This window comes from Nerophis ophidion, linkage group LG27, assembly GCF_033978795.1.
Source record: "Nerophis ophidion isolate RoL-2023_Sa linkage group LG27, RoL_Noph_v1.0, whole genome shotgun sequence".
NCBI classification, from domain to species: Eukaryota; Metazoa; Chordata; class Actinopteri; order Syngnathiformes; family Syngnathidae; genus Nerophis; species Nerophis ophidion.
In genome coordinates this window covers 17,214,216-17,234,316 of record NC_084637.1, presented here as the reverse complement: position 1 = coordinate 17,234,316, position 20,101 = coordinate 17,214,216, and the positions used below count along the sequence as shown (strand labels likewise).

Sequence of the window (20,101 nt, the reverse complement as noted above, 5' to 3'; positions counted from 1 at the left end):
ATTTATATAATGCTGTTTGGGATTTATCGAGCATGCAGCAACATATTTTTCATCGGTGATGTTCAAAACATTAATGTGTTGTAATTTGGTATTTTCTGATTCATTTCAAACCGTTTGACACCGTTTTACTTGTTCAGTTGGGCGGCGTATTTAAAGTAAAATTCCTTGTTCAAGGTTTAAATGCAATGTTTGATAGAGGAAAAGGCCAAGGGCAACAAAGCCAAAACAAACAGCTTTACTGCAGAATTCAGCAAGACAACAACATCTTCCACCCACACCACTGCACTGAAATATAGTTCCTATAAATAAAGCTAAATACATAAGTGGCGTGCAGCGTTTCAAACGCCAAGACCGGTGCAATACAAGAGCCTTCCTGCGGACTTAGCTGCCTCAAAGTGCCAGGCTGCAATCAAAGCGTGTTAATGTGATGGATATCCTGCATTCATCCTCCGTGTGGTAAACACGGGCTCGCAGCACTAAGCTGACGCTCTCAACTGCACTGACGAATACGGCTGTATTTTGCTTCAAGCGCATGTTGCAATAACACTTTGTACGCCGTTTGTTCTCTCTTCAGCCTCAAGACGACTACAGCAAGTCACTTGAGGTCATGCAATGGCAGGTTTAACAAGGGTCATGGAGAATTAGCCTGCTTTGGACGGCACGTGCGGAGTCATTTTTCTCTTCATAGACCAATTTCATTGGCGCAAATGGTGACTTGCTCAAGGACACGCTTGTCTTTTTGCTCCATTGTGGTTCTTTTTTCATAAAGGAAAAGCTGCAATCCATATAATCACACAACACACGGTGGCAATAGAAAGTGAACACACCCAAATTACGACACAGCTTTTTTCCTGTGAATTATGTAAAAATAAAGTTTGCAGATAAAGTGAACACATCCCAAATAAAACAGCGTTTTTATGTAAATGATGTGAAAAAAAGAAGTTTTTATTTATTATTTAATTTTTTTAAATTCCCAATTAAATCACAGGGCTTTTTTTTTTGTCAATTATGTAAAAATAAACCTTTAAATTGCAGAAGTGAACACAAAAGCACTAAAACAGTGTTTATTAGAAATTGTGTTTAAAAAAATAAAACATTAGACAGCAGAAAAAGGAACGTACCTTAACTAAAACAACATTTTATTATGCTTAAAAAAAAACAATATTTAAGAAAACAAAAGTTAAATCACTACAAATAAAACACGGCAGTTATCTGGAAATGATCTAAAAATAAAAATAAATAAAAAATATTTGCAAAAAACTAAACACACCCTTATTTAATAGAAATTATGTAAACAAAAAAATAAATTATGCTTTAAAAAAACAACATTTTGCAACAATAAGTGAACTCACCCCAACTAAAACAGAGCGGTTTTCTGGAAACATTGTCAAAAAGACACAAAAAAGTGAACACACCCTTTTTTAAATATATCCATATTTTTTGGGAAATAAAGGTAAAAAAACCCCACAACATTCTGCAAAAATATAAACAAATCCCCCCAAAAAACACAGCATTTTTTTGTATTATGTCAAAAATGAACCCACTCTTATTAAAACAGTACTTTTTCAAGAATAAATTATTTAAAAAATCTAAAAAATCTTGCAAAAAAAGTGAACGCATCCGTCTTCAAAAAGCGGTTTTCTCAAAATTGAGTAAACATTTTTTTTTATATATATGCATGTATATTCTACAAATTTTAGCAAAAAAGTGAACACGCTCCTATCAAAACAGGTTTTTGGGGGGATGGAAATTATGTCAGACGATCTAAACACAATTTTCTGTTAATTATGCAAAAAAAAAAAAAAATGGAAAAGTGAACACAACACCAAAAAAACGTGTTTATTAGAAATTATGTTTTTTAAAAAAAATCACTAGACAGCAGACAAATGAACATACCTCAACTAAAACAAAGCATTTTTCTAGAAATTATGCTTTAAAAAACAACAACAATATTTTGCAAAAAAAAAAAAGCTAAATCACCACAAATAACACATGCCATTGTCTGGAAATTATCTAAAAATGATTTCCAGACAATCTAAACACATTTTTCTGTAAAAATAAATACAAATATTTGCAAAAAACACACCCGTATTTACTAGAAAGTATGTAAACAAAAAAATAAATGATGCTTTAAAAAACAACAACATTTTGCAACAATAAGTGAACTCACCACAACTAAAACAAAGCATTTTTCTGGAAATGTTGTCAAAAAGACACAAAAAAGTGAACACACTCTTTTTAAAATATAGCCTATAAATATAAATAACATTTTGCAAAAATATGAACACATGCCAAATAAAAAAAAATAATGTTTTATTATGTCAAAAATCCAAACATTTTGCAAAAAAGTGAACCCATTCCTATTAAAACAGTACTTTTTTTTTTTTACAAGAAATTGTTTAAAAAAATCTACTATATATATATATATATATATATATATATATATATATATATATATATATATATATATACATATTCTACAAAATTAAGCAAAAAATTTAACACACCCCTATCAAAACATTTTGGGGGGGGAATTATGTCGGACAATCCAAACACATTTTTCTGTTAATTATTATTATAATTATAAAAAAAATAAAAAATTGCAAAAGTGAACACAACACTATTACAACAGTGTTTACTAGGAATTATGTTTAAAAAAAATAAACAGTACACAGCAGAAAAAGTTGACAATTGGGGGAAAAAGTAAACACACCCCGATTAAAACTCAGTGTTTACTCGAAATGATGTTAAAAAAAAAAAAAAAAAAAAAAAATACTAAAATAGGTGAACTCATTAAAACAGAGTATTTTCTGGAAATTATGTCAAAAAGACGAAACAACATTTTGTAAAAGAAAATGTGAAAACATCCCTATTAAAACTCAGAGTTTTACTGGAAATTATGTTTTAAAAAGAACATTAAGCAAAAAAAAAAAAAAAACAGTGAACTTGAGGGACAAGAGCAATAAAATATACCATTATTTTGTGGGAAATAAAGGTACAAAAACAACAACATTTTGCAAAAATATGAACACATCTCAAATAAAACACAGCATTTCTTTTTAATTATGTCAAAAATCCAAACAATAACATTTAGCAAAAAGTGAACCCACTCCTACTAAAACAGTACTCAAAACAAAATCTAAAACATTTTGCAAAAAAAGTGACCACACCCGTGTTCAAAAAGCGTTTTTCTCAAAATTATGTAAAAAAAAAAAAAAAAGAAGAAATAGAGAAAATTAATCAAAAAAGTGAACACACCCCTATCAATTCAGGTCTTTTTGGGGGTAAAATGATGTCAGACAATCCAAACCAGGGGTCTCAAACTCAATTTACCTGGGGTCCACTGGATGCAGAAACTGGGTGAGGCTGGGCCGCAAGAAAGGATTTCTTTAAAAAATTTAACATGCACTTTTTAATGAATTTCCCGCCCAAGCAACAGCGACATACTTGCCAACTCTCGCGATCTTTCCGGGAAACACCCGAATATCAGTGCCCCTTCCGACAATCTCCCGAGGCAATTATTGTCCCGGTTTTCATCCAGACAACGATAATAAGGGCGTGCCGTGATGCCACTGCCTTTAGCGTCCCCTACAACCTTCCGTCTTGTCCGCTTTTCCACCATACAAACAGTGTGCCGGCCCAGTCGCATATTGTGTGAGGCTTCTGCAGACCCACGTAAGTGACCGCAAGACATATTTGATTAACAGCCATACAGGTCACACTGAGGGTGGCCGTATAAACAACTTTATCACTGTTACAAATATGCGCCACACTTTGAACCCACACCAAACAAGATTGACAAACACATTTTGGGAGAACATCCGCACCGTAACACAACATTACCACAACAGAACAAATACCCAGAATCCAATCCAGCCCTAACTCTTCCGGGCTACAATAGGGGGCTGGGTTGAGGGGGTGTGTATACATATATATATATAGAGACGCCAAATACAACATGTGGCGGGGCTGGGACGCAGTTAAAGACAGTGCCTCCACGGTGCCCCCTTAATGTTGTTGTTTGGGTACATTTCGAGAGGATGATTACCCCTGGACGGGCACTGAAAAATGGGAGTCTCACGAAAATAACGAGGGTATGCAAGTATGACGCTGTAAAGCGCCATTCATATTAAACTCGTGGGCCGCACCAACATTAAATTTTCACATCAAGCTGCGGGCCGCATAATAACGTCTCGCGGGCAGCAATTGGCCCGCGGGCGGCGCGTTCGAGACCCATGATCTACACACATTTCACAAATAAGTAGGACTGATGCGGTAACGCTTTAATGCATGTGATCAGTTGGGAAAATATTGCGTTATCATAAATAAATGTAGATGAATCACTCTGTTTTGACCACCGGAGGGTGCTGTGCATTGCACAGGCAGTGGTCACCTCACACGCCGATGTGATGATAATTAGAGCGATGTGCACTGCGCCCTTCAGAACAAACTCCGACAGAACTTTGGAAAAAACTGAGGTAGTTAATTTGGTATCGCAGCGGCAAATTTTCCTATCATCGGCACACATCACGTTTAAAATAGCATCTTAAAACGAAACATGAATGTGAGGATGGCGCTGCAGTCATCTCATTGGTGTTGATTTTCAATCTATCAAGCTAAAAAAATAATATCAAAATCAAACTCCATCAATCGATCAAAGTTTACTTATTTAGCCCTATATCACAAGTGTCTCAAAGAGCTGCACGAGCCATAACGACATCCTCGGCTCGGATCCCACATCAGCATCCACACAGTCTGTGGTGCCCTCAGGTGGTCAGGGAGAGCGTTCCACAGACTGGGAGCGGCAGTGCAGAAAGCCCGGTCTCCCATAGTTCGTAGTTTTGTCCTCGGAGGTTTGAGGAGGTTAGCCTGTTTGGAGCGGAGGTGTCTTGTGGAGGATTTTGGGGTGAGTAGTTCTTTGAGGTAGAGGGGGGCATTTCCATGGAGGCACTGGTGAGTTAGTAGGTAGACTTTAATAAAAATAATTATTAATCTACGTGTTCCTTTACTGTTAATATCTGCTTACTTTCTCTTTTAACATGTTCTATCTACTCTTCTGTTAAAATGTAATAATCACTTATTCTTCTGTTGTTTGATACTTTACATTAGTTTTGGATGATACCACACATTTGGGTAGCAATCCGAGACCAAGTAGTTACTGGATCATACATTGGTCATATTTAAAGTCCTAATGTGTCCTGGGACATATTTCCTGAGTTTATAAACATAATCCATGTAATCATAGTAGTATCGATTAAATACGCTATTGTACTTGGTATCATTACAGTGGATGTTAGGTGTAGATCCACCAATGGTGTTTGTTTACATTTTGACACCGGTGAGCTACGGTGTGTAGTGAAACATGTTTAGCTATTCCTCGTCCTGCAGGGATGATACTTGCAAGAAACATACATTATTTGTTGCCATGGAGGCCAGGATTAGTGATTTAGAAATAGCTCGAACGCTGCCTATTGCGGATGGACGTTTGCTGCTAACTAGCTAGCCATGTCTTAAAGCACCTCTTCCTGAGGGCGTTTCAGTGTTATAACTTCACTTTTATCGTTAGTTTTTAAGCCAAAATGTGTGCGTTCTCCCTTTTCTGTCTACACTAGAGATGCGCGGATAGGCAATTCTATCATCCGCATCACCAAAGTTGTCATCCACCCGCACCAACATTTTATCAGGACCGTACCCGCCCGCCAACCGCCCGCTGAAATATGTCCGAGGTCGGCCACCTTTACCACTCGCAGAGCTATTTAAACCTGTTTCACAGAGTAATGAAGACAATTGGGGCCGCTAACGTTCTCGCGACTATCCAATAGCGTTCATCCTGGCGATAAGAATATGGGCGTGCTGTGAAGCCATTGCCTTTGACGCCTTCAGCAACATGTACAAATCAATTGTTGGTCCGGCAACATGTTGTGTGCAGCTTCCGCAATTACATGTACAAGATTGAAAGGCATACTGGGTGATACAGAGTACACTGGTGGTTGTGATATAAACAACTTTAACACTTACTAATATGCGCCATGCTGTGAAACCACACCAAACAAAAATGACAAACACATTTCGGGAGAACATCTTCACAGTACCACAACATAAACGCAACACAACAAATACCCAGAATCCTTTGTATCCGTGACAATTACTGAATATATTTTACACCCCCGCACCCTCAACCCCGCCCACCTTATCGACGCACGGAGTGGGGGGTGGGTTGGCGGGGTTTGCTGCTAGCGGGGTGTATAAAATAGTCAGGATGTGTCACGAATACAAAGGATTCTGGGTATTTGTTGTCTTGCGTTTATGTTGTTTCTGGGAGGATGTTCTCCCGAAATCTGTTTGTCGTTCTTAATTGGTGTGGCTTCACAGCGTGGCACATATTATTAAGAGTGTTAAAATTGTTTATATCACAACCATTACTGTACTCTGTGTCAGCCAGTATGCCTTGCAGTCGTGTGCGTGTTGCTGCGGAAGCTACACACACAACATGATGCTGGACTGACAAGCAGATCGTACATGTTGTAGAAGGCGACAAAGTCAATGGCTTCATAGCACGCCCTAATACTTATTAACTAGGTGACTGCCGGCAGTCATTTAAGAGAATAATAGCGTCTCCTATTGTCTTCTTCGCTTTATGACACGGGTCTTAAATGGCTCTTTGAATGGCAAAGAATACCGATCCCAGAACCATGTATATCAAATATTTCCGGATGGTTCAAACGCCACCCGCCCGAATCTAATTAAAATCTATTTTTTCGTCATGTCAACCGCCCGACCCGCGGTTTATCCGCGGACTCCGCAGATGAGACCGCAAACCGCGCATCTCTAGTCTACACACTGTGTCTGCTTGTAAGTACTCAGTTATTGTGCGCTGCCGAACATGCTTGTCTGCTCGTAAACTAGCAATGACACGACGTGACGACGACGTGGTGGCGGACCGGTACTTATCAGAGGCGGTATAGTACCGAATATGATTAATTAGTATCGCGGTACTATACTCATACCGGTACGTACAACCCTACTACAAATACTTTCAAAATGCGCACTTAATTCTTACTATATTTATTGTCACCAAGTTTTGAGCAAATCAATGACTTGCAGTTTGGTAAAACATTTAAAAAAAAAAATATTTGTGACTTTCTGGCTACCACATTGTATTTGTATCCAAATATTGTAATATTTTTTTTGAGCAGGTTTTATTTACGCAAGCAAATAATAACCTGTGATTAAACGTGATTACTCACCGTTCAAGAGTGTTTTTAATTTGATTTCAAAACAATTAATCCTTTGGGCTTCACGGTGGCAGAGGGGTTAGTACGTCTGCCTCACAATACGAAGTTCCTGCAGTCCTGGGTTGAAATCCAGGCTCGGAATCTTTCTGTGTGGAGTTTGCATGTTCTCCCCGTGAACGCGTGGGTTCCCTCCGGGTACTCCGGCTTCCTCCCACTTCCAAAGACATGCACCTGGGGATAGGTTGATTGGCAACACTAAATTGGCCCTAGTGTGTGAGAATGTTGTCTGTCTATCTGTGTTGGCCCTGCGATGAGGTTGCGACTTGTCCAGGGTGTACCCCGCCTTCCGCCCGATTGGAGCTGAGATAGGCGCCAGCGCCTTCCTCGACCCCAAAGAGGGAATAAGCGGTAGGAAATGGATGGATGGATAATCCTTTGACAGCCCTGCAAATAAGTGAACATACCCTTTTTAAAACACAGCATTTTCTAGAAATGTTGTCAAAAAGGAGTAAACACAATTTTTGCAAATATTATCAGGGGAAAAAGTGGTTGTCCGAACCAAAACTCTGGTGAAAAAAATACCATTTTGGTTGACAAGAACGTGCAGCGTTAAAGCTGTTTTTTGTTGTTGTGCACGCTTGAAGGTCAACAAATATTTTCTCCTATAGTTTTTTTTGGGACGGTGTAGCTCGGTTGGTAGAGCGGCCGTGCCTGCAACTTGAGGGTTTTGGGTTCGATCCCGGCTTCCGCCATCCTAGTCGCTGCCGTTGTGTCCTTGGGCAAGACACTTTACCCACCTGCTCTCAGTGGCACCCACACTGGTTTAAATATAACTTAGATATTGGGTTTCACTATGTAAAGCGCTATGAGTCACTAGAGAAAAGCGCTATATAAATATAATTCACTTAACTTTTCCTTTTTTAATTTAATGTTACAATTACAAGTGGAAGAGTTGTAAATGATTGTTGTTGCCTCATGTATTTAATAACACACACACACACACACAGACACACACACACACACACACACACACACACACACACACACACACACACACACACACACACACACACACACACACACACACACACACACACACACACACACACACACACAAGTAAGACATCACATTTTCAAATGGATTCCAAGCCCCATTTTCAGCGTTCCCCAAATCTATAAGCACACCTCTTGAACCAGGACCGCGAGCACAGGGTTAAAAGGGTTGCGGGGCTGCGTCGGGTCTGGGTCAATCATTGTGTCAAAGTGGCTTTTGCGCTCTGAACTGCACTGGGCTAATGATGAAGTCAAGCGGAAGGTCGGGGGCTTGAGTCACGACAATCAGTTCTGCTGTGATCCACTATTGCTTGTGATGGTAGTGTAGTATTAGAATTAGTGTTATAGTAGTATTTGTAGTAGTAGACTAGTGCTCAGAGCAGTGCTGTTCATAATATAGAACTAAATGCTGCTGGCATCACGGCGATTATGTGCATTCTTCTCTCGTCTCCTTCTGTTGGATTTTTTTCCTTCATGTTGGATTATTTTCGTTCTTTTTAATGCTTCAAGGGCTGTGCACCGACAATTGAAATGTCCAATAATTACTAAAAAAGGAGAAAAAAACAAATCTTAATCTATCAATGACAATAAATATGTACATCCTGGGCAAATAAATAGAAACAACAGGGTGGTATTTTTCAGTAGTATTAAACAAAATACCGTATTTTCTTGAATTGCCGCCGGGCATGTAAACTGCCGGTTTTAAACTCGCTTATCAAAATTATTAGCGCATGCTTACTATTAAATTTGTGACGTTACGAGTGACGTTTCCCCTGTCGTCATTTTCTAAATGGCGGAGGCAGCAAGGTCGACAACTTCTACCAGTCAAAGAGCCAATTTGACCCATTTCACAACGACAACGGGAGCCGCAAAACTCTTCTGAAATGTATAATGAAATTACACAGAATAAAGAGATTTTTTGCTTGTACTATTGTGTAAACCAGGGGTCTTGTTCATCAGCCACACCGGTTACACTGAAGGTTGTGAAATAAAGAACTTTAACACTCTTACTAATATGTGCCACACTGTGAACCCACACCGAACAAGAATGACATACACATTTCTGGAGAACATCGGCTCTGTAACACATTATAAATGCAACATAACAATTACCCAGAATGCAATGCATCCATGACTCGTACTGCTTATATCAGGGGTCGGGAACCTTTTTGGCTGAGAGAGCCATACAAGCCGAATATTTTAAAAAGTATTTCCGTGAGAGCAATATGATATATTTTTTTAACACTGAATACAACTAAATGCGTGCATTTTTAAGTAAGACCAACATTTTTAGAGTATAATAAGTCTCTTATTATTTTTAATAACATTTTTATTCTGAAGCTAACCAACAACAAATGAAATACTTCTTACCGTTATTGCGAACAGGTGCGGTAGAAACCGGATGGATGGATTAAAATGCATGAGAATGTTTTATATTTTGAACGTTATTTTTGACACTGTGATTACCAGCGGAATTATTCATTACATACCGTCTTAAGCAATGTCAGCTAAGATTGATCTGAGAGCCAGGCGCAGTCATCAAAAGAGCCACATTTGGCTCTAGAGCCATAGGTTCCCTACTCCTGGCTTATATTATACACCCCCCCCCCCGCGTGTATAATATAAGCAGTAAGAGTCATGGATGCATGGCATTCTGGGTAAATTTTCTGTTGCGTTTTTAATGTGTTACAGAGCTGATGTTTTCCAGAAATGTGTTTGTCATTCTTGTTTGGTGTGGGTTCACAGTGTGGCACTTATTAGTAAGAGTGTTAAAGTTGTTTATATCACAACTTTCAGTGTAACTTGTATCACCCAGTATGCCTTCCAATCTCCTCCATGTGACGATAGAAGCAGCGAAATGCATGCATTAATTGTAGGTTATTCCAAGCCTTCAATACTGAGAATAATAACTATAATTACGTAATTTTTTTTAAATGTGCTCTTCGTGATGGTATCCTCACATCACACTCAATTTTTTACTGCATGCCATTGGTAAGCGCAGGGGTGAGAAGAGGTTTTAAAGTTATTAGGCCTGCTTACTATTACCGCATGCCTTGAATAGGCGCAGGAGTGAGGTTTTAAATTAATTAGCACCCCGGCGGCTATTCAAGGAAATACAGTAGTCATCAGTTGACCCAGGAGTGTCCCGAAACCACTTTTTCACTTCCGGTCTAATTCCAATATTGAAAATGGATAGATGGAAGCCCTCAGTCATGGCCTATATTAATATCCAATTGATACCACATCAGCAGCATACATATTTTTATTATTTTGTAGTTTCAAACTACTGTTATCTCAACTTTTGTGTAAGTCTGGGTTAGTGTTTGTCTCATACCTCAAATAAAATAAAGCTTGGTTTATAAAGCGCTTTTCATACGTAAAAGAAATGCAACTCAAAGTGCTACACAAAGGTAAAAACAATACCCCAGTGACCCATGTCCCCCATTATCACATACGTACGCACGGATACAGATACCAAACACAAACACACACACCCACAACATATACACATAGAAAACGATATGGACAAATGAATGCATGGCTGAGTACAGAGGAGACATGTGAGTAAAGACTATCACAGGAGACATCTGCACCAGGAGGTCATCAGACCATGGCCACCAGGACGCTGACACAAAGGCGCCCCCCACAAGCATGGCCGATAACCCCAGAGGCAGATGGCTTATCTGAGGAACGTTAGAGAATGAAAATAATAAAACTTATAGTAAAATAGTAAGATTAATAGGAAAAAAAATGTATATTTATATATATATATACATATATGTATATATATATATATATGTATGTATGTGTATATATATACACACACACACACACAACGGATCGAAGTTCACAGTCGTTCAATGTTGGTTTCCGGCCATGCCGCTGACGTGGAGTGATTTCTCCAGATTCTCTGAACCTTTTGATGATATAATGGACCGTAGATGTTGAAATCCCTAAATGTCTTACAATTTCACTTTGAGAAATGTTGTTCTTAAACTGTTTGACTGTTTGCTCACGCAGTTGTGGACAAAGGGGTGTACCTCGCCCCATCCTTTCTTGTGAAACACTGAGCATTTTTTGGGAAACTGTTTTTATACCCAATCATGGCACCCACCTGTTCCCAATTAGCCTGCACACCTGTGGGATGTCCAAATAATGTTTGATGAGCATTCCTCATCTTTATCAGTATTTATTGCCACCTTTCCCAACTTCGTTGTAATGTGTTACTGGCATCAAATTCTAAAGGTAATGATTATTTGGGGAAAAAAAATATTTATCAGTTTGAACATCAAATATGTTGTCGTTGTAGCATATTCAACTGAATATGGGTTGAAAATTATTTGCAAATCATTGTATTCTGTTTATATTTACATCTAACACAATTTCCCAACTCATATGGTAACGGAGTTTGTATATACAGTATGTGTGTGTATATATATATATATATATATATATATATATATATATATATATATATTAGGGGTGTTGGAAAAAATCGATTCGAATACGTTGTGCGATTCAGAATCGATTCTCTTTTTTAAAAATTCGATTTAAAAAAAAAAAAAAAAAAATTTATATATATATATATATATATATATATATATACATGTTTTTTTTAATCAATCCAACAAAACAATACACAGCAATACCATAACAATGCAATCCAATTCCAAAACAAAACCTGAACCAGCAACACTCAGAACTGCAATAAAGACACAAACACGACACAGAACAAACAAAAAGTAGTGAAAATAAAAAAGAATATTATCAACAACAGTATCAATATTATTCATAATTTCAGCATAGTAGTGATTAAAAATCCCTCATTGACATTATCAATAGACATTTGTAAAAAAAAAATAGAAGAACAATAGTGTCACAGTGGCTTACACTTGCATCGCATCTCATAAGCTTGACAACACACCGTGTCCAATGTTTTCACAAAGACAAAATAAGTCATATTTTTGGTTCGTTTAACAGTTAAAACAAATTTACATTGTTGCAATCAGTTGATAAAACATTGTCCTTTACAATTATACACCAGGTAGCATCAGTGAGTATATATAATATATATATATATATGTATATATATATATATATATGTGTGTATGCATGTGTATATATATATATCCATCCATCCATCCATTTCTACCGCTTATTCCCTTTCGGGGTCGCGGGGGGCGCTGGCGCCTATCTCAGCTACAATCGGGCGGAAGGCAGGGTACACCCTGGACAAGTCGCCACCTCATCGCAGGGCCAACACAGATAGACAGACAACATTCACACTCACATTCACACACTAGGGCCAATTTAGTGTTGCCAATCAACCTCTCCCCAGGTGCATGTCTTTGGAAGTGGGAGGAAGCCGGAGTACCCGGAGGGAACCCACGCATTCACGGGGAGAACATGCAAACTCCACACAGAAAGATCCCGAGCCTGGATTTGAACCCAGGACTGCAGGAACTTCGTATTGTGAGGCAGACGCACTAACCCCTCTCCCACCGTGAAGCCCATATATATATATATATATATATATATATATATATATATATATATATATATATATATATATATATATATATATATATATATATATATATATATATATATATATATATATATATATATATATATACATATATATATATATATATATATATATATATATATACATATATATTGTATATGCTCACTGATGCTACCTGGTGGTTGTTTGAGCACACTGCAGCTCGTTCTGGATAGTCCCGCTCTTTAACGCTTCAGTCCCACACTGGACTCCTATAGGAATGAGCCAAAAAATACATCATTCATAATTAATTGATTTAATTCTGCAAACCCGTCAGCCAACAAAAAACTAATACTGCTCTTTGACATACTGTTAATTTCCATATGCTATGCTAACTTTTTCCCATAGCCCTTTTCTTTTCAGTGTGGCGATAAACCTTCTTTGTCATGAGCTAATGCGGGCTTTAGGGGTTCAATTGTACTTTTTGAATATGCTGAAATAAAACAAAAAAATTAGGCGCAAGCCGTGAATAGCTCCCGGGGCCGCACTTTGGTCACCCCTGATTTTACGTATTGTATATGAATTGAAATTAAAGTGACTGTCAGTTGTCTTACTGTGCATTGGGCAGTACGCCCTTCATTTGATGCTTTCTGACGCAGGCCTCGTTGAGGATGGGGCCGCCTGGCTGGCACCCGCCACAACCGCCACGTATCATAGCCGTCTCACAACAAGACTCGCCTGGAAATAATTTCTTAATCCATTAATTGGCGTGGAGCAGCCAGCGGGGCAGGGCTTTTAGTGCAGTATGTTTTTCAGAGATGCATACTAATCATATAAAGTGATCCTTTGTACTCAGGTTGACAGCGGCGATGAGGGCTTTTAGACGCGTGCCCTCGTGCACACGCGCACACACGCATTCACGGCGAGGCACGAGTCTGCAAGCGCCGACAGCAGAATGAGTGTATTATTTTCCTTGAAGTGTGTTATTTTCCTGTCAGGGCCTGATGGCAACGTGCCAACAGGTTTGACAGGGAGCGATCAATTCTTCGAGCATGTTTGTGGGGTGTGTGAGGATGGGGAGTCAGACAGACACAAGCCGCATCACAAAGAACACTTTTATTTTTCAGTAACCGCAGGGTTGACGGTTCGAACCCAGCTTTGTGAGTACTGGATTCACACTGATCATTGCTCATGGGAACACCAACACAAAGCAGCAAAATTCAGGGCCATTCGGCAGAATCGTTGTTATAACTCCTAAAACAAATTTACCATATTTTCCAGACTATTTGCCACAAATTTTTTCCAACGCTTGGAACCCTGCGGCTTATGAAACGATGAAACTAAATAGGTCTGTTATTGTCTGTTGTCAGTGGGTTGACAATGTACTTCCAGTTACGTGCCAGAAGTATATACGTCATACTTGCCAACCTTGAGACCTCCGATTTCGGGAGGTGGGGAGTGTGGTGTGGGAGGGCGTGGTCGGGGGTGGGGTGGAGGCGTGGTTGGGAAGGGGGGCGTGGATAAGAGGGGAAGAGTATATTTACATCTACAATTCACCAACTCGAGTATTTTATATATATATATATATATATATATATATATATATATATATATATATATATATATATATATATATATATGTATATATATGTATATATATATGTATATATATATGAAATACTTGACTTTCAGTGAATTCTAGCTATATATATTTATTTTACCATATATATAAATGAAATAAATAGTTGAATTTCAGACAGCACCTATCAAATACACAGTGATAAAAACACAGTTGTTCTACTAAATGTATCGTGCTTGCTGGTTACTAAAAAAAACAACAACAACACTTACCTTTCACTATTTGTGTAACCTTTGTTCTGCCATTTATTTCTTCATTTTGCTCATCAACGTTGTAATATATTGGGTTAGAATCCATAACCAGGCGAGGTGATGAAGTTATGTCTCTTTACTGTGGGCTTCAGAACGGACTCTCTCACTTTCCGTCAGGTGCACAAAACCACGTAAATCGTTGGCCAATCAAAAAGCAACCCCATAACGCTACAGCCAACATTCACCAGGAGATGGCGACAGACAACATAGAATCACTCTATTACAGACGGCGTCGCCGTGGCTGTAACTTCCTCATTCTTCTACTTCGTCTCCTTGTGTGTGCAGTTTTGTATTCAAATCCGTAGATGTTGTAACATGATTGGACAGGCAAGCTGTTTATATAGTGAGAAAGCGGGCATGAAAACAGGCTGTCGCCACTCAGGTCCGCATGGAGCTGGAGGGGGCGTGGCCTCCAGCTCCAGCTGAATTTTGGGAGACTTTCGGGAGAAAATTTCTTCCGGGAGGTTTTCGGGAGAGGCGCTGAATTTCGGGAGTCTCCCGGAAAATCCGGGAGGGTTGGCAAGTATGGGTTTAGCTCAGGAGCACCTGGAAGTAAAAGCGCTCTTCAGCCTCTTCATTTACTTCTCTGACTGCTGAAACAAAAGCTCAGCCAAAACAAAGCAGAGAAGACAAAAGGACAGAAAGGAGAAGGTGTCATTACAGGTTTTGATTCTGCGACGCGACAATACCCTGTGACGACCGCGGCAAAGCGCACCACCCCCTCCCCCCCAATCCAAATTGCGCCGCCATGTGAGGAGAAGGCAGTTTAATTTAGATAATTATCTCACAAATTAACCACAAACTCCTTGCCTTTTAATTACCTGTCTTGGGAAGCGGCGCAACAAAACAAAAAGCAGAGCCTTTGTTCACATGGTCTGGGGGCATAAATTGGCTATGACCCCTGCTGAAAGACCAGATAACCCTGTGAGGGAACAAGCACTAAAGCATTTGATAGGCTAATGGGGAATACTGTTAGCATCGGCGCCTGTAATTGGGTGTCATAAATCTGGAACAGGTGATGGGGGGACAAAAGAGGGGTTCGGGCCGCGCATGGAGGCCAGCGGGGCGACTTGTAAATCCTCCCGCTTGCTCAATGGCGCTATCAGACGCTGCATGTTCAGCCACGACACAAGATGCATGAGTGTCGGATTCCCTCCATCAATCCTCTCCCACTGCTTGGCGACACAACCGTATATATTGACACTGTGCGTGTGTGTGTGTGTGTGTGTGTGTGTGCGTGCGTGCGTGTGGTCCTGTGGCTTGAGTAAAAAGAGCTTTTTTTTTTTTTTCCCTCAAAGGTGATTCTGCCAGCCGCTATTAACCTCGCTGTTATAATGACAGCTTGTCTGATTAGAGTCGACACTTAAAGCGCTGACATTTTCAATTTCACTCTACTATTCCTCCGGTCTTTGTCACTACAGGACCGCCCGTCTTTCTGCTACTATTAATAATTACTATTAGTGTTTTGTCCTCTTTCCTCCGATAAGGTGTCATTGTTTATTTAGCTTTGTGGTCTGGTGAGGAGAAGTCATCATCTTATTGTCGAGGTGTGCACAGTTGGAAAAGGTAAAGTGTACAAACCCTGTTTCCATATTGGGAAAATGTGTTAGATGTAAATATAAAAAGAATACAATGATTTACATATCCTTTTCAACCCATATTCAATTGAATGCACTACAAAGACAAGATATTTGATGTTCAAACTCATAAACTTTATATATATGTTTTTGCAAATCACAATTAACTTAGAATTTCATGGCTCCAATACAGACATGTTCACCCCTGTGTTACATCGCTGTGACAGTTTCATGCCGTCGTGTGGGTTCCCAGGACCACCAAGGAAGGACATTCGCTCGAGCAGGTGTAGACTTCTTTATTTTTCGATAAAGAGAATCTTTTTCTGGTGACTTTTCAGTTGCCCGCGTCGTCTGCCTCTCGCTCTTCCTCTCGGTCTCGCTCTCTTCCGCGTTGCAAGTGCTGGGTCCTCTGGCTCTCGTGTCTCTCGCTCCTCTCGTTCCTCTTCCCCCACTCGTGCTGCTGATGCCCTTTTATACAGCTAGAGGAGATTCATCAATAGTGTACATGTGCGCCACCCACGCACCTGATCTCGATTGCGGCGTCGCTCCCGGCACGCCCCGCCTCGCCGCTTGCCGTTCACGCCTCCATCTTGGGCCGGGCTCTGGTGTGCCCTCCCCCGCTATCCGACTGCCAGCCCCGCCTCTCCACAATCATCTTTTCTTATAACAACACTCAATAAACGTTTGGGAACTGAGGAATTTAACTGTTGAAGCTTTGAAAGTGTAATTATTTCCCATTCTTATATTTATGTAGAGCTTCAGTTGTTCAACAGTCCGCTGTCATATTTTACGCTTCATAATGCGCCACACGTTTTCGATGGGAGACATGTCTGGACTGCAGGCATGCCAGGAAAGTACCCGCACTCTTTTTTTTTAATGAAGCCACGCTGTTGTAACACCTGCTGAATGTGGCTTGGCATTGTCTTGCTGAAATAAGCAGGGGCGTCCATGAAAAAGACGGCTCTTAGATGGCAGCATATGTTGTTCCAAAACCTGTATGTACTTTTCAGCATTTATGGTGCCTTCACAGATGTGTAAGTTATCCATGCCTTGGGCACAAATGCACCCCCATACCATCACAGATGCTGGCTTTCGAACTTTGCGTCGATAACAATCTGGATGGTTCGCTTCCCCTTTGGTCCGGATGACACAATGTCGAATATTTCCAAAAACCAATTTGAAATGTGGACTTGTCAGACCACAGAGCACTTTTCCACTTTGCATCAGTCCATCTTAGTTGATTTCGGGCCCAGAGAAGCCGGCGGCATTTCTGGATGTTGTTGATAAATGGCTTTCGCTTTGCATAGTAGAGCTTTAACTTGCACTTACCGATGTAGCGACAAACTGTATTTAGTGACAGAACTGTATTTAGTGACAGTGGTTTTCTGAAGTGTTCCAGAGCCCATGTGGTGATATCCTTTAGAGATTGATGTCGGTTTTTGATACAGTGCCGTCTGAGGGATCGAAGGTCACGGTCATTCAATGTTATTTTCCGGCCATGTCGCTTACGTGGAGTGATTTTTCCAGATTCTCTGAACCTTTTGATGATATTACGAACCATGGATGTTGAAATCCCTAAATTTTATGCAATTGCACTTTGAGAAACGTTGTTCTTAAACTGTTTGAATATTTTCTGACACAGTTGTGGACAAAGGGGTGTACCTCGCCCCATCCTTTCATGTGAAAGACAGAGCATTTTTTGGGAAGCTGTTTTTATACCCAATCATGGCAACCACCTGCAACATCTAATCCATTACATTGAGTAATCAAATGAAATCAAATCAAGTTTATTTATAAAGCATATTTGAAAATTACCACAGGGGTAGCAGCCAAAGTGCTGTACAATAGGCAGGTTAAAAGGTAACACAAGAAAAATGGGCTAACACAACACAACACAAACAGAACACGATAAAAAATAAATAAATTAGAAAATGCCTTGATGTGGATTTTTTTGCTTTAATGATTTTGTTAATACAAATTTATGAAACATAGAGCGCATTTAGTGCCGGGAAATTAAAATACGTAGACATTGTTTCAACAAAACTGCACCAATATAGCGTTCTTGAGAGTGCTGCACCTACAGTAGCTTGCACTGCAGGTGATGTATCATGTGTGTGTCAAGACGGGGACTTTGGTCAGGTCTGTCTTCCCGTGGTGCAAAGCGACTGGACCGGACTTGGCTATGAAAACAAAAACTATTACTATAATGTAAACTATGGACATAAACTAAAACTTGCAATCTATGGCATGACTAACGAAAACTTACTTGGAACGAGCAAAGAACATGAATCATCAGCATGGATAACAAGGGTGTATAGAGGGTGATGTCGCTAGGCTGACTGCCTGGCAACTACAGGCTTAAAAAGTGATGTGGTGATTGACAACAGGTGCATGAGTCTAAGTGAATCTGGTGCGTAACATGACAGGTGAAAACTGAGTTGTCATGGTGACAAAAACAAACAAGAGTGCACAATGAGTCCAAAACCAAACAGAATGTGACCACAAAATTTGACAGTATGTGTGTGCTTGTATTTATCAACTTAGACTTAGACAAACTTTAATGATCCACAAGGGCAATATTTCCACACAGTAGCCCTTCTTGAGATATCAACAAGGAAAAGCACCTTCCATATGAGGACCGGTGAACAAGTTAGGATTAAAATCATGGTCCCAATACGGAAAACCGTTGCATCTAATAGAGAATGTCTCATTTGCACACCTGGTGGTGAAATCTATCAAAATTAGGGTGGTCCTGGAAAGGAGGGATTTTTCTAACTGACTGTGTATCGGTTTTATAAGGGCTCCCCCTCTGGTCAACATATGAAATAACAAGTGAGTGTAAAAATTTGAAGTGTTCTACCTCTGGCCAAAATATGAAATAAGTGTGTGTAAGACATTGAAACATGTCCCCTTTGGCCATAATTAATAAAAAAAAAATGGGGCATAGATATGAGAATATGGGGTATCATATGGGGTATCGGACTGTCTGATTGTGGCGGTTTGCTCCCTGTATGATCAGTGTCAGAGCTTGGTCCGCATTGCCGGCAGTAAGTCGGACACGTTTCCAGTGAGGGTTGGACTCCACCAAGGCTGCCCTTTGTCACCGATTCTGTTCATAACTTTTATGGACAGAATTTCTAGGCGCAGTCGAGAGGTTGAGAGGTTCCGGTTTGGTGGCTGCGGGATTAGGTCTCCGCTTTTTGCAGATGATGTGGTCCTGATGGTTTCATCTGGCCAGGATCTTCAGCTCTTACTGGATCGGTTCGCAGCCGAGTGTGAAGCGACCGGAATGTGAATAAGCACCTCCGAGTTCGAGTCCATGGTTCTCCCAGGAAAAGGGTGGAATGCCATCTCCGGGTTGGGGAGGAGACCCTGCCCCAAGTGGAGGAGTTTAAGTACCTCGGAGTCTTGTCCACGAGTGGGGGAAGAGTGGATTGTGAGATCGACAGGTGGATCGGTGCAGCGTCTTCAGTAATGCGGCCGTTGTATCGATCCGTTGTGGTGAAGAAGGAACTGAGCCGGAGTGCAAAGCTCTCAACTTCCGTTCCCATCTTCACCTATGGTCATGAGCTTTGGGTCAAGATAGAAAGGACAAGTTCACGGATACAAGCGGCTGAAATTAGTTTCCTCCGCCAGGTGGCGGGGGTCTCCCTTAGAGATAGGGTGAAAATCTCTGCCATCCGGGGGAAGCTCAAAGTAAAGCCGTTGCTCCTCCACATCGAGAAGAGCCATGTGAGGTGGTTCAGGCATCTGGTCAGGATGCCACCCGAAAGCCTCCCTAGGGTGTTTAGGGCACGTCCAACCGGTTGGAGGCCACGGGGAAGACCCAGGAAACGTTG

General features: G+C 40.3%; 1 long non-coding RNA gene across 1 annotated transcript in view; it reads left to right on the top strand.

The window, feature by feature from the left end:
* The window catches only part of LOC133544196 (uncharacterized), a 67,445-nt gene that overhangs the window by 10,834 nt on the left and 36,510 nt on the right, over positions 1–20,101 (top strand). The window lies entirely within an intron of this gene.